The sequence below is a fragment of the Triticum urartu genome, chromosome 6A (genome assembly GCF_056163025.1).
Source record: "Triticum urartu cultivar PI428250 chromosome 6A, HENAU_Tu73, whole genome shotgun sequence".
In the NCBI taxonomy this organism is placed as follows: Eukaryota; Viridiplantae; Streptophyta; class Magnoliopsida; order Poales; family Poaceae; genus Triticum; species Triticum urartu.
In genome coordinates this window covers 457364042-457378539 of record NC_141878.1, presented here as the reverse complement: position 1 = coordinate 457378539, position 14498 = coordinate 457364042, and the positions used below count along the sequence as shown (strand labels likewise).

Genomic DNA, 14498 nt, shown 5'->3' with positions numbered 1-14498 from the left:
AAGCACGCGCATTATCAACTATGACCTGGGCATCAGAGACCGCCGGCTAGTGCTGCTGGGGCGGTTGCCGTTCCCTCTAGCGTCGTGCACTACTCAAAACAGCGGGAGACTCCCCATGCCAGCTTCTACTGTGAATCGGATGAGGAGTAGAATGAAGCTGGTTCAGGTTATGCGAGTAGTTTGCCTGCTGCATGACTGTTGTTTTTAGCATCTTGATTGCATTCCTGGCTTCCAACTCCATCGGGCTATTTTTGTTGATTGGGATTGTAGCTAGGTTGTGACTCACTGCGAGTACATTGTCATCCGGGTCCGAACAATGACCAGATGGTGTCTAGTAACGCCTAGGCTGATACTGGACCGACAATCATTGACGAGTCGGTAGCTGCAATTGGCTTGTATTCAGGGGGCATCTTGGATCCATTGGGGTATGGTGGGTCCTGCACCTTTTGCGCTTGTGCCGACTCCTTGCACCGCTGGAGGAGGCGGGTCTCGCGATGTTTGGAACAACCGTGTTGGCTCCATGGTTATTGGAAGCTAACTTGGAAATCTTCTTTGATGCACCGCAGGCTCCTTGTTTTGACGGAAACTAAGATGGATTGCCTCTATCTCTAGACTCTCAGCCTCCTGAAGTGCCTCAGTCCGGGCCTCAGCTAGACGTGCATTCTCTGTGTTGATGTCCTCCTTGTTGGCCAGCTACTCATGACACTTCATGATCTCTGCATTGTGCGTGTTCGCATTCTTTGGAGTTACTGGATCTGCAAGGAGTGTGCCGAGAGTGGTCATCATCTCAGTCAGGGCCTGAGCCCATGTTCTTCCAGAGCTAGCTGCCACCAGCGCAGTCGTTGCAGCTCCCGGATCATTGGACAGTTGACCGAGCGAGACCTGAGCCGGGTTCACTACAACAAAAACTGCCAGTAGAGACGTCAAATTTCATACCTAGGGACGTGTTATTTCACCTCTAGGCAACTGTAGAGTCGTTTTAGTAAAGCGTCTTTGAAGCGTCTTCCCACGGACCGTCTCAAACTAGGTAGACACACTTGCTAAGCGTCTTTACATGACATGGGACGCTATATAGGAACGTTCAATATCATGTCTACACAAGTAGAGACGTTATGTTAGACATGCTCATATCACGTCTCTACTCACATAGACATGTTTCATTTGCGTCTCAAGACCAGGTGAGGCGCTTGTGTAAATACGTTCATCATGGGCCCAGTACTTTATACACGTCATGTAGAGACATTATATTTATCTTAAAATGTACATAAGCGACTCCGTACAAATGAAATATTTTACTTTAAATATGGTTTGATTTATTTCGAATTTGTATTTCATCATTTCAAATTCGATCATTTGATCATGACATGGCCGCACATGCAGATTAATTCAATAATATCATTATATGAAGGCACCATTCCACGTTGTAGACTGCATTTGCAAACATCGCATTATCAAAATTGGCAAGCTGAGTAGATACTTACACCAAAGTTCACAACTGAATAATAACAGACATTCATACAGAACATACAAATAAATAAGAAATATCCTATAGTCTAGAACTATGTTTCTCAATTAAGCTAAAATATAACATAAGGAACACTACTTGTTCATTCACAAACTAATCCTGGCTCCCTTTTCAAATCCTGAACTACCCAATTACTCCTGGCTCCCTTAATGCACTCTCTTTCCAAATCCTGAACCGCCCTGGAAAAGCAAATGAACAATGTTTTTAGACAAGTGCAAGATAAGATGTTCTTTGATAAATTATAAGTGTATCATACAAATGCTTCGTTGGAGTGGTTGGCTTAGTTTTTTTCTTACCTAAAAACAGCCACAAAGATTTTGATAACTAAAGTATCTTAAATGTGGATATTGGAGCATACTTGATGGTTGTAAGGAAACATACTTACATGTGAGGAAGGCCAAGCAATAACATAACCAACATCTCCTGCTGTTTGGAGTTTTTCATATGGTCTAACCAGTTCTCATCTCCTAGATTGAGCCACGGACAGAGACTGCAACATATTGTTCTCCAAGCATGTTTCCTTCAACCACATATGTTCTATCTTTACTCCCTAAAATTCCATTGGCCAAGGGTTTGTTTTTGTTTCTCGAATTGATCGAAAAGAACAAGACTTCAGTTTTATCCCACTTTTGCAAGAAATAGAACATTTGCTATTAATAAAACTGGGAAGATTTCACTTTACGCAAAGAAGGACAATTTCATAGAGAATTAGACCAACTACAATTATACAACCGTTTGGATACCTAGCATATATGTACCTGCTTATTGACTTGGTGAAAACCACCTAGCCTGACTGCACTGTTATTTTCGGTATGAGCATTATGCAATTAAATAGTAAGAGGTATGAATGGAGAGATATAATCAGCTCAAGAATGATAATTTCCAAGAGTTCTGATATCATGTACTAGGAATGCATGAAGCAGCCCTATTCTACACATACTTTTGATCAGCTTAGATTAAGGTTTTGTTACAACATAATAATTTATTTTGAAAGCTAAACATGCATGGATGATGCAAACAAATGAAGTACTCGTCATGTAAACTAGAAGTGTATGTGTGTTTTCTGTGCTGGCCTATAGTGCTGAGTGATCTTGCGATGTTGTTTCCATCATATATTCATTGTACAATAATGTAAAGCAATGCTAGCATGCCAGGCTCGAAACAATTTAAGTTCATTTATGTGATTATAAATTATCAAATGTAACCGTGACCATAAATCAATGGATTATGACATGTTTAATCATAGTATATCACTTGCTAGCTGATTTTTGGAAGTTAAAAAAATAGCCATTAATCATGAGACAAATAAAAAAGTGGACTTCATGAATTTTATCATCAAACTGCATGAGCAAAATAGCTTGCCATCTAACCTTACACCTCCAGTCCGTGCTTCCTTTGAAATGCTCTCCCCTGAAATGGACAAAGAGATTGTAAATAATGTGCATGCTTTATCAAAAGGTAACACCTGTTGGGCGTGAAAAACATGACCATTTTTCAGTCCCAGGAATGGCAACATCGTTAGACATTTATGTTTCTCCTAGAGATAGCAAGGCTAGTATACAGGCCACTGAAGTAGCTAAATAATGGACGGTGAATGAAATCAAATTATTCGCTATAGGCAGAATTAAACTAAGAGATAATATCATCAATCGCAAACGATAGCCATTATCAGATAAGGACTGCCAGATAGCAGAAAGAAGAAAATCCTCTTTCGAAACAGGAGAAGCAGAGCCAAATCACCAGGGTAACACCTATATAACTCTGTTCTACTTCTGCACATATATAGTGAACATTTCATTAAGCAAACAATTACCATATTTGCATATTATCACTGAAATAGTTGGTTTCAAACAATCATATATTTTCTCCCTATCTTTTCTTTTCTTTGCTGAACTAGATGTACTATTCATGCTCATAACAAAAGATACAATATTCTTCTATTCTCTAGTTCACTAAGGTGATGAAATAAATTTAAGTAAAATATGTTATGTGATCTTTTATTTTTTTTATTTCCTGGGTGAAACAGAACATGCTATGTGATTGTTGAATACATGGATGCGCCATTTTCGTGTCATCTGTCTATATGATTTTACTTGGTTGTGTGATGTGACAATTCTCAAAATGTTATCAATTTTCTACTAACTTCGAATCTTAATTCCATTTGTTTCAAAATGCAGGGGGCGGCTGTGGATTGTGGTAGACCAATTTGTACGGCTTGCCAGAAAGCAGCAACTACGAACAGACAAGGGAGGAGGCTAGACAGACCTTCAAAGGAAATTGTTTGTCCTGTATGATCGCATCACTTGGGATCAAGTGGAGTGAGTCCAATAAATAGCACTCAGGCATGAAACGTCAGAGGTCAAATCACGCGCTGGTAGCTCCAAGGCAACAATGTCGATGGCAACCAATCCCCGCACGACGACTAGAGTTTTGCCAGGAGGGACGTGCGCAAGGGCGGATGGCAAAACGGCGACAAGGAGCCGAGCCAAAGGTGGTCTCCAGCGCCAACACCGCCGCCCTGCAAAGCCGTCATTGCCACGCAACAGGTTGTACGCCAAACATGACGAGCATTGTACATGCTGGTAGTTTTTCACCTCTCCTCAGGATCTGTAAACAACACGCAACCCAACCGAGAAGCAATCAAACCGAGAGAACTGTATGTACGCCCAACGTTCAAAAGATTTTTTTTATTGATGTGAATATCTACTCTACTCCTACCACGGAGCAGGGAACCTGCAGTTTGCAGAGTCGAACAACAAAAATTGACAGCGATTAAGCAGGAAATCAATTTACTACATAAGTTTGAGACACTAGAAGAATTCGAGGATTTTCCGTACCAGCTTGAGCGATCAGATCACAATGTGCAGGGGCACGACGAATCTGGGGTGGCTACCCAAGGCGGCACGGATGCACGCCCGTGCTTGCTCTGCATATTCCACCTGTAGGTTGAAGACGAAGATGTTCCTCGTAGCAGATGCTTCCTCCGACCTTAATCTGCACATCCCCGGCCCCGCCGCCGGCCAACTCCGCCGCCCTCGTCCCCTCCATCCTCGCCCAAAACCTAACCACGCAGCCGGGATAAGATCACGGCGCACCGCAGCATCCCCTCCTTATGCTTCCTCCGGTGCCCGATTGAGTGGCCGGTAGCCATGCCCCTCGGCGGGCACAAGCACAACCCCAAGCTCGCGTCGCGTCGGCCGCCTCAGCGTCGCAAATCCCGCCCGAGAAGTGGGACCACGGCTACCTGCAGGACAGAAACAGAGCGGAGAGGTCAGGATTCGCCGGCCCGGGCAGCGGAACGGCACGCCCGCACCAAATCACGGCCACCAGAACGAACCGCGGGATTAGAGACGCCGCCGCCGCCTCATGTGCACCGCCACATCTGGAGGGGGTGGACGAGGAAGAAGAAGCCCTGAGGCACCCGCCGGCCGGTCTCTGTCCCCCAACCTCCGCCGCATCAAATCGCTCGCCGCCCATCGAGTCTCCCTCAAGTCCGCCACCAAACGAATCGATCGCCGCCCCTGTGTGGAGGCGATGCACATCACTGGCCAGGGAGGGATCCCATTAGATGGATTAGGAGGTTGGAGAAGGAGATAAGTGGGGAGATGGCCGCGTGGGTGAGAGAAAATACATACAGGGAGATATTTTCTGACGGCAAATAGGAGCGCCAAGGGTCAAAATATTTCCTCCAAACGAAATTCAGGAAAACATAATTTTTATCATTTAGAAAAATGACAATTTGTTTCTGTTATTATAGATAAAACAACTAGAAAATGGGTCAATGCTCATACATTTGCTCTGTTATTATTTTTTGCATGTATGCCATTAAGAAGCACACATTAGCCCCGTGTCGCTCCACACGAGCGACATAGGCAGTGAACCTAGCCACCATCGACAGCCGGTTCTTCCGCCGTCTTCCCCTCTCACGACCGCCTTGGTGCGACGCTGGGGAAAGCCCGTGTGGCAGCGGCAGCGACATGCTTCTTTTTCATATAGCGGGCTTCCTCATGGCTGGCTCGTGCAGTGCCCGCGAATGGACATTGCGTGTTCTGTGCGGGAGGGATGAAGCTCCTCTCCTTTGGTAGAGAGGCGGATCCGGGGCCCTCGCGCCTAGATCTGGTGTGCGGGCGGCAGTCGGCCAGCCTAGGCAGCCCTGGCGGTGTGGGGTGGTGTGGTCGGTGCTTTGCCTGGTCTGATCAGGCATAGCATGGGCCTCACAAGGGTGTGCGCGGCCCGATGGTGCTCTGGTCGTGGCTGGGACGTGGTGAGTCTGCGGGGAGGTGCAGCACAAGTGGCTCTGCGGCGAGGTTCTACCACCGTGAGGTCACTCGACGACGTGGTGAGGGGCTGATGCTCGGGCTACGCGGTAGTCCGGGGGTGGCGTGGTGGAGCGGCTCGTAGTGATGGAGCAGAGGCACACAGGCGAGTGTTGGATCTTCTGCATTCTCCGGCACACGCGCGTGGAAGCCTGGTCATGGCTGGAAACGAAGGTGCTTCGTGGCCTTGGGTGGCATATCTCTGGTCCATGGTCGTGTGGTCGTCGGTAAGGATTGGTTCGTGATACATCCAGTGACTGGACTTTCGGTCGGCGGTTGGTAGATCTAGCGGCTGTTGTTGGTCTGCGGCCTCCGCAAGGTGCGATTGGTTGTTCCGACGATGACCTTCTTCGATTGCAATTTGTCTCGGTGGTGGTGCTAGGTGGGCGTTGTTGTGAGATGATGTGCGGATGAGGTGATGTTGGGAGCTTGGGTGAAAGCCCTGTCTTGGTTGTGGGCGTGACCAACGATGGCGGCGACCGTGGTCGTTGCTTATCTTCTAGGAGGCATCGTTGTATTGTTGCCACACCACTCCGGCGCTGATCGTTGTAGCTCCGGGGGAAACCATTGATCTAGTTTGATCAGATGATGGTGGTGCTTTCGTTTCGTATCCTCCCCCTCCCATGGGTGCTTCGTCTTTGGAGTTGGGTATTGGCGAGCTGGGTCAGTGGAAGATGGCAGTGTTCGCGTCAAGGCTTCTGTTGAAACGATGATGAGGGGAGCAATATCGGAGACTTGGCTATGGTTGAGGAGCAGTCGACTCTTCTCCAACGGCTTGTTTGTTGCTGTGAAGCCAAAGTTGTGGTGGTGGAGTCTCGATGGCATACAATGACAGGAGCAATTGGTTCGTTCAATGATCGTCTACGACACTAGTCGTGCCTAATTCTTCTTCGTGATTCTCCGTTAGAGTCAGAGTTGTCATGTCTGGTCGTAGGAAGCTGAGTTCTGGTGCAGATCTTCATACATCTCCACAAGGCCTGTACAATGTGGTTTGGGTCGATGATCGCCTACGGCGAAGTCGAAGTCGTTGGCTCAGGGTTAGGGATGGCGAGGACGCCTCTAGGGAGGAGTGATAACGATGCCACATCCGTGCTGTGTCGATGAGGCTCTCTTTGGAGTAGTGTGCGGTGGGGTATCTTATGTGTGTCGCTCAGCGGTTGTGTTGGTTTTTACCCGGTTCTTCACAATTAACCAAGCAATTAGATTTTCGCTCAGTTTTCCCCAATTAAATGAGCAACTCTCCTTTTCTTGTTAATGAAGCAGGAATCCTATCATTTGGAGAAAAAATTATTTATTCCACATATTTTTTGAAGTGAGCTTATTAGATAAAAATAATAATTATATCAAAATATGATTATAATGTTCCTATGTACAATGTCGACCATAAGGAGGAAGGGCATGGTGGCACAATGAGATCACTAAAATTGACGTCGACCCGGTGTGAACGGCGTGATGAACGCGAGACGAGCGGCTACATCGAATAAAGTTTTCTTTCTTATTATTATTTCCTTATTTTCTGCTTCTTATTATTGTTGTTTTTAGTCTCTTTTTTTCATTAATTTTTTTCACTTCTTTTTCATAAATACAGAAAATGTTCAAAATTTACTTTTTCAAGCTCTCCAAAATTGTTCTGACATTCATAAATTTTGTTCGCATTCTCCAAAAAAATATCATTTAAAAAATGCTAGTTCTCAAAAACATGTTCAGAGTTTCAAATTTTATTCACAATATTCAATAAATGTTCGAAAATACAAAAAAAAAATCAGAATTTTCGACATTTTTTCATGTTATCAAACAAATCCCTTCTAAAATAAATTTTCATGTTTTTTTAAAAATTAGTTATTTTCAAAAGAAATGTCTAGTTTTTAAGAAATGTTTGCAATTTTAAATTGCACTCTAAAAAATATTTGAGGATTTTTTCTAAAAAATTTATGAGTATTTCAAAATTTATTCATGTTTTCAAAAATTATTTAGAATTCAAAAAAATATTTTCAAAAAAAAATCTAGTATTAAATGTAGTTATCATTTTTAAAAACATTTGACATTTCAAAATTGTTGGCAGTTTAAAAAATAAACAGAAATGTATCCGAGTCTCGCCGCTGCAGTGGGTTATTCAATACTTGCGATAGTAACAATTTTATTCACAATATTCAATAAATGTTCGAAAATACAAAAAAAAATCAGAATTTTCGACTTTTTTTCATGTTATCAAACAAATCCCTTCTAAAATAAATTTTCATGTTTTTTAAAAATTCGTTATTTTCAAAAGAAATATCTAGTTTTTAAGGAATGTTTGCAATTTTAAATTGCACTCTAAAAAATATTTGAGGATTTTTTTCTCAAAAAAACATATGAGTATTTCAAAATTTATTCATGTTTTCAAAAATTATTTAGAATTCCAAAAAATACATTTTTTAAAAAAAAATTCTAGTATTAAATGTAGTTCTCATTTTTAAAAATATTTGACATTTCAAAATTGTTGACAGTTTAAAAAATAAACAGAAATGTATCCGAGTCTCGCCGCTGCAGTGGGTTATTAAATACTTGCGATTGTAACAATTTTATTCACAATACTCAATAAATGTTCGAAAATACAAAAAAATCTGAATTTTCGACTTTTTTTCATGTTATCAAACAAATCCCTTCTAAAATAAATTTTCATGTTTTTTAAAAATTCGTTATTTTCAAAAGAAATGTGTAGTTTTTAAGAAATGTTTGCAATTTTACATTGCACTCTAAAAAATATTTGAGGATTTTTTTCTCAAAAAAATATATGAGTATTTCAAAATTTATTCATGTTTTCAAAAATTATTTAGAATTCCAAAAAAATACATTTTCAAAAAAAATTCTAGTATTAAATGTAGTTCTCATTTTAAAAAATATTTGACATTTTAAAATTGTTGGCAGTTTAAAAAATAAACAGAAATGTATCCGAGTCTCGCCGCTGCAATGGGTTATTAAATACTTGCGGTTGTAACAATCACCAACAGTCCTCTGTTCCATTCGCTAGCAGCGGAAGTTCAACAACGCTATGTCCCGAGTTCAAGTTCCCCAACTACTCCATTTTTTGGGATTTTTATGCAGCGTGTTAAAAAACTCTCATTGGGTCTGGTGGGCTGGCCCAGTCGTCTGGACCCTTTGTGTCGCACTCCTATATAACGCAAGGTCCGGGAGGTGCGCGCGATGAGATTTCTGCTCCATGTTTCATCAAAAAAAAATTGAGCTTCGTCTAGAGATTTCTGTTTCGTTTGTGGGCAGAGATGGGCATGCCATTTTCGATCCGTGTTTTGTCCATCTTATTAGCTGATTTTATTTGCAACCTACTATTACAAGATTATATGTTATTACTCTTAGAAATGATTATAGATTATTTTTAAACTCTTCTCTAGCCATAGCGTTGTATTCTAAAACGTCTCAAAAATCGTTCCAATGTATTTACACATGAAAATAATAATGAATATGATGCACCTGTAAAAGTGAAATTTGTGACGCTATACATATCGTTCTAAAAAGCGTCTCCACATAATAGGTACTTCTAAATGTAAGGACAAATATAAAAGCGTCTAAGGAAAAGCGTACCTACTGATATATTTTGTTGTAGTGGTTCTGGCTAGTAGATGTGTCTATGACCAAGTTCCCCAGCGCATCGTAGTGGGGGTGATTCTGGTTTCCTGCCATGAAGATTGTCGCGTGACGAGGTGGCTTGTAGGATTCTAGACAGAACTCATCATCTGAGTACCCTCCTAGCCGTTCATCAAAAAGCGGAAGTATAGACTCGGTCTCCCCAAGTGATGACTCTTTGTTTGAATAGGCAAGTGTGTCGCCTCTGGACACCGAATTAGTGGCCGGGTCAAGCTCCTGCGTGACTCCGCTGATGAAGCTGACGAATGCACTGGTCTGGCCGGGTTTGGTCCTGCGAGCGGATTCGACGAAGTCGTCAATGTCATCTGGCTCTAGGCCAGACCCGCCGATGATGTCGATGAACACACGGATCTTCCGAAGGGGGCCCGGTATCCTGACTCGATAGAACCGGCCCTGGGACCCTAGCCAGCATCATTGATGTAGAGATGGCCGTGCTGACTCTTTGTCATCTGATCGATCGCGTAACCCTCAATCCTTCGAAGGGCTCCCTTCAAGAACTCAACACACTGTGCGCTAGCCCCACGGTGGACACCAACTGTCATGGTTTTGTCACGACAGATATCCTCGTGAGATAACTAAGTTGCAAGGCCATCGTTAGTAGGTGATGACTTGAACGTGGTTGGTCGGAATCAAGGGACGCAAATTTACCCAGGTTCGGCCCCTCATGATGGAGGTAAAGACTTACTCCTGCTTGATTGATATTGATGACGATCTCGATTACAAGGATCTACTTTTGCTACCTAGCTTTCTAGAGTTTCTATCCTATCATTTGACGTCCTAGGAACCCCCTTTATATAATAGGTTGGGCTCCTAATTTGCAAAAGATTCTGGGTCGTACTCATAACCCGTATCCTACTCTAACTCTTATTTGACTTTCTGTGCTTTCTAAGTTAATAGAGTTTCATTTTTGGGCCTTCCTGTAAGCCGGCATTCACAGGTCGGGTCTTCTTTCCAGGCCCCTGGCCTTTCTCCCTCTGGTAAAACTCCTTTGAGACTCGAGAGTGGGTGACGCCCCAAACCGGGCCAGGGAGACCAGGTTTAAAACCGAGTTACACCACGCCGGGTCTCATCTCTTGGGAATATCAACATACCCCCATGTAAACCCTATACCTCTCCTGTCTATATAAAGGGAGGTCTAGGATCTCATTCATCCATCCAATATCAGATCTAACTCTTGGTAGACATCCCGTACACCATTGTATTCCTCTGCACGAGGTATCCCCTCACCATGAATAACAAGAAGCAACATGATGTAGGGTATTAGTCTTCGGAGGCCTAAACTTGGGTAAGTTGTGTGTGCAGACTCCGTCCCGTTACTTCCAATATCGTAATGAACCCTACCAAGGGGTCTGATGGTATTTTGCTCCGCCAACGGCATTGTCCTATAGGTCTGGAGCTTCGTTGCAGATCTCATCGGGTGGCGGCTAATTTGGGCAGCGGGTCGTGTGGAAAATGTATCTGTATGGAAGAGCTAGATGAGAAATACTTTCCACTTTGAGTCAAAAGTCCATGCTACATGAACGGTGTTTATGACCTTGACGAAAATTACTTATCTTGAGTTAATACACCAAAATTGGTTATTACAATTGATCCACAAAAGGAACTGATCACTACGATAAGTCTAGCGATGGGAGGTGGAGAAGGAGGAAGCGAGCTTCTTCCTGGGGCAGCCTTGGTTCAATTGATTGGTCGAGGATGGTCACCGTAGTGACGCGGAGTCGATGGACACAACGAATGCATGAGCTGGGCTTTTCGGCCACAGAGGAGGATGACGGTGGCCTGCGGGCATGCTTGGATGTGGCCTGCGAGGGAGGAAAGAGAGGGCGAGAGAGTGTGGTGGCGGTGAGTGGAGGAAAGCGGGTAGGGTTAGGGTTTGTAGGGGAAGGTGATTATCAGGGGGAGTGAGGCGTAGTGGTTGGCTCTCCCACTGGTTGACGTTGCCCAGAGCAGAGAGAGCACGCCTCCTGCGTTACCCCTCCGGTGAAGACCACAAAGAGGGGCACATGGGTGGGCTTGGGCCCGATGGTGATTAGGTGGAACACGTATGTGCGCGAGAAAGACTGAGAGAGAGAGAGAGAGGAAATGTTGTAGCCTGGTATCCATGGGTTGCGTTGTGTTGAGGATTTCCCATTTTCTAAAAACAAAAAATAAAATAGGTATGAAAAGAATTATTTGGAGGACCAAATAATTTCCAAAAGGGATAAATTTTTTGGTTGGCTCTCTGAGTTATTCCAAAGCTCCGCTAAAATTTTCAAAAGGCTATTAGCAAGGGTTGTGAAGAATTTGAAAAGGAGATAAAAGGGAAAATGAGTGGTTTGAACTAGGACCATGAGAAAGAAGCGGATTGAAATTGTGAAACAATTTGTGCACCATTTAGAAGTTAAATAAGGCCATGTACAAAGTGCGGAGGCGAGCCTTGATGCGGAACATCAAAAGGGAGAAGGCTTTGGATATTCACCATTTAATAAAATGAAAAATTAAAATAGGGATTGTGGGTTTAATAAACTATCAGAATTAATTTTTAAATAATGCAATATGATACATATGCAATGCTTATGATGCATAAAAAATATAATAGGCAAGAAAATATTTAAGATATTACTCTGGGATGTTATAGGATCGCCCTCCTCCTCCTGTTCCATCTCCTCCTGCAAGCCCGGTGTCGGAGAGCTCGGAGGTTGGCCCCGCCTCGTCGACAGTTCGTGGTGCAGACCTGTGTCGTGATTTTTGCGACACATTTCGCCATGAGCTGTTTGTACCACATGACCAACTTGTGCACCATGACGAAGCACGATAGAACGCGAAGGAGGGACCGGGCGGAGGTAGACAGACTAGGGGGCTCAGGCAGTGGGAGGATGGGATCAAAGGTGCGATTTTTTGGGAGGGGAGGTGGCATCCAACTTTAAATATTCGGGTAGGTGAAGCGGCGAAGGTTGGATGCGAGCAGCCGGAGTAGGTCTCTCGGGGGGCGGATGGCTGGGGAGAATTTTTGAGGTGGGTCAGGGGTCTAGGAGTGCATTGTGCGAACTTTCGGATTCCCTAGGGCTTCGCCAATTGGAGTCGGTTTGTGGATTTTTGAACGCCTGAACCTGTCCGGCTTAATTTGATTATCCACATTGAATGGTTAAAATGTTCAAATGGTCTGATCAGGACCCAAGATCATAATCTCTTCCTTCCCCTCATGCTAAGGTGGCTACGGCAAAGTACTCCTCCCCTCGAAGCTCCACCGGCCAACCAGTGGATTCTCCTCTCCTCCATCTGCCGCTCTAGCGGCTGGTGACGGGAGAAGAACCCCGGTGCCTTGACTCCGGCTAATAGTCTAGGTTAGCATTTTTTCCTTGCACGGGTGACGCTCAGATGGATGACGACGCTTCATCTTCAAGTTGGTCTTCCATTGTTCGTTCCTCCTCGAAATCGCTCGTCAGGGTGAAGTCGCCGAAGCTCTGGCATAGATTACTGCAGTCTCTTCGGGCGACAAGGTTAGAATTTCTCGCCAAGCGTGTGCGCTGGCGAGATCCGGTGTGAGGTGCTTCAAATCAATTTAAGGGTTCAACGACGCTGACCATGACTCCCTGACGCTGGTTCTTAGGGGCACGTTCATGAAGACTTCGTGGCTCATCGACAAGTTTAGGCGGACTCCATTATCAGGGCGGCGATAGCGATGCCTCATCGGCTCTTCTGACGGCGGCAGTGGTCGTTCGGTGGTCCAAAGACCTTGATCTAATTTTTATTATGTTTAGGGTACTTTGTAATTCCAATGAACTTTTATTCGATATCTGGGTATTAAAAAAATATCTAAACCTTTTTTTAACATAGTATAATTGGAGATGCTCACATGCACTCACCCCAAAAACACATGCACGCACCTTCTACACCTATGAGAGCCTTCAAGACACTGAGCCGACATAAAATCTTAAAATTGATGAAATCGTCATAAACACCTTTATAGTCAACGAAAACATCTCCTCACACCGAATGCACATAGTCGGAGTCACTAAAATAAATTCAAAAAATCACGACCACCGGTGTCAAGTATAACATGAACTCCGGTATCCACCGCAAGAAATCAAAACATCTCGCGCATCTGGGTACACATCGTGACGTCCACCGTCGACATAGCCCCCTGGGTGCGTGCGGTCGCGCAGTTAACGACGCAGCGATTCCGGGTGGCCCACGTAGTCGGCAAATCGTACGTGTGGGTGGGTGGGTGCGCCGGGGAGCGAGCCAGATGCGCTGAAGGCACAGTCTCGCCCTGTGCAGCCATGTGGCGGGGGGCAGCAGCCATCGAGCGATCGCCTCGCGTGCCGCTGAACTGAATCGATCCATGAGTCATGTCTGCCGCGTCGTACGACCCGTGTGCAGAGGCCGGAGCCCTTGCCACTGCCCGCCCAGGCAGGATCCGATGCTGCTGACTAGTTTATCCGCCGATCCGTTCGCGTCCCGACGACGAGGGCCGATAGTACGTCCGGCGAGCTGGTTATACACTGATCACGGATTTGCCAGGACCAGGAAGGAGGCGTTTTGCATCGCGATCCCACGGCGCCAAACTTTCCACCGCTGGCTGTCACGGCATCCCGTGCACCGAAAGTAGCCAATAATGACTCCAGCTAGTCTCGTACGGTCGGTGCCCGGGCTTGGCCGGTGAGTTTTCTTCCCAGGAATGGACGGTGAAAAAGAAACCAAAAGGCCGACACGCCACCGGCATTTGCCCACGAAAGCGCTCATCAAAGCGAGAAAGCAGAAACAAAAGAACGGCCAGCCCGATCGATCTGATTAGAAGCCCTGGACATCGGGGTGGCAGTTTAATCAGTCCGCTCACCCCGCCGGACTCCACTAGAGCAAGGAAACCCCACCCGCTTTGCTAGGTTCGGCACGACGGGCCGGTGAGCGGATAGTCGTTTCGACCCCACATGTCAACATCGGGCTCTCTTTCTAGAGCCCTCTCGTCGTCCTAGTCATGTGCAATCACTCCCCCGACGTGCACCCCTTGATTTAGTAACGAAATCCACCACGAA

General features: G+C 44.9%; 1 long non-coding RNA gene across 2 annotated transcripts; it reads right to left on the bottom strand.

The window, feature by feature from the left end:
- Positions 1–1129: 1129 nt before the first annotated feature.
- On the bottom strand, positions 1130–5132 carry LOC147965690 (uncharacterized). 2 transcript variants are annotated; one of them, XR_015608490.1, is made up of 3 exons: positions 4863–5132; positions 3791–4769; positions 1130–2935 (listed from the first exon to the last, which is right to left on the bottom strand). It is a non-coding gene; the product is annotated as an uncharacterized LOC147965690 (long non-coding RNA). The 2 variants fall into 2 exon arrangements; XR_015608489.1 differs by having other exon boundaries at positions 1130–4132; positions 4363–4769.
- Positions 5133–14498: the final 9366 nt, after the last annotated feature.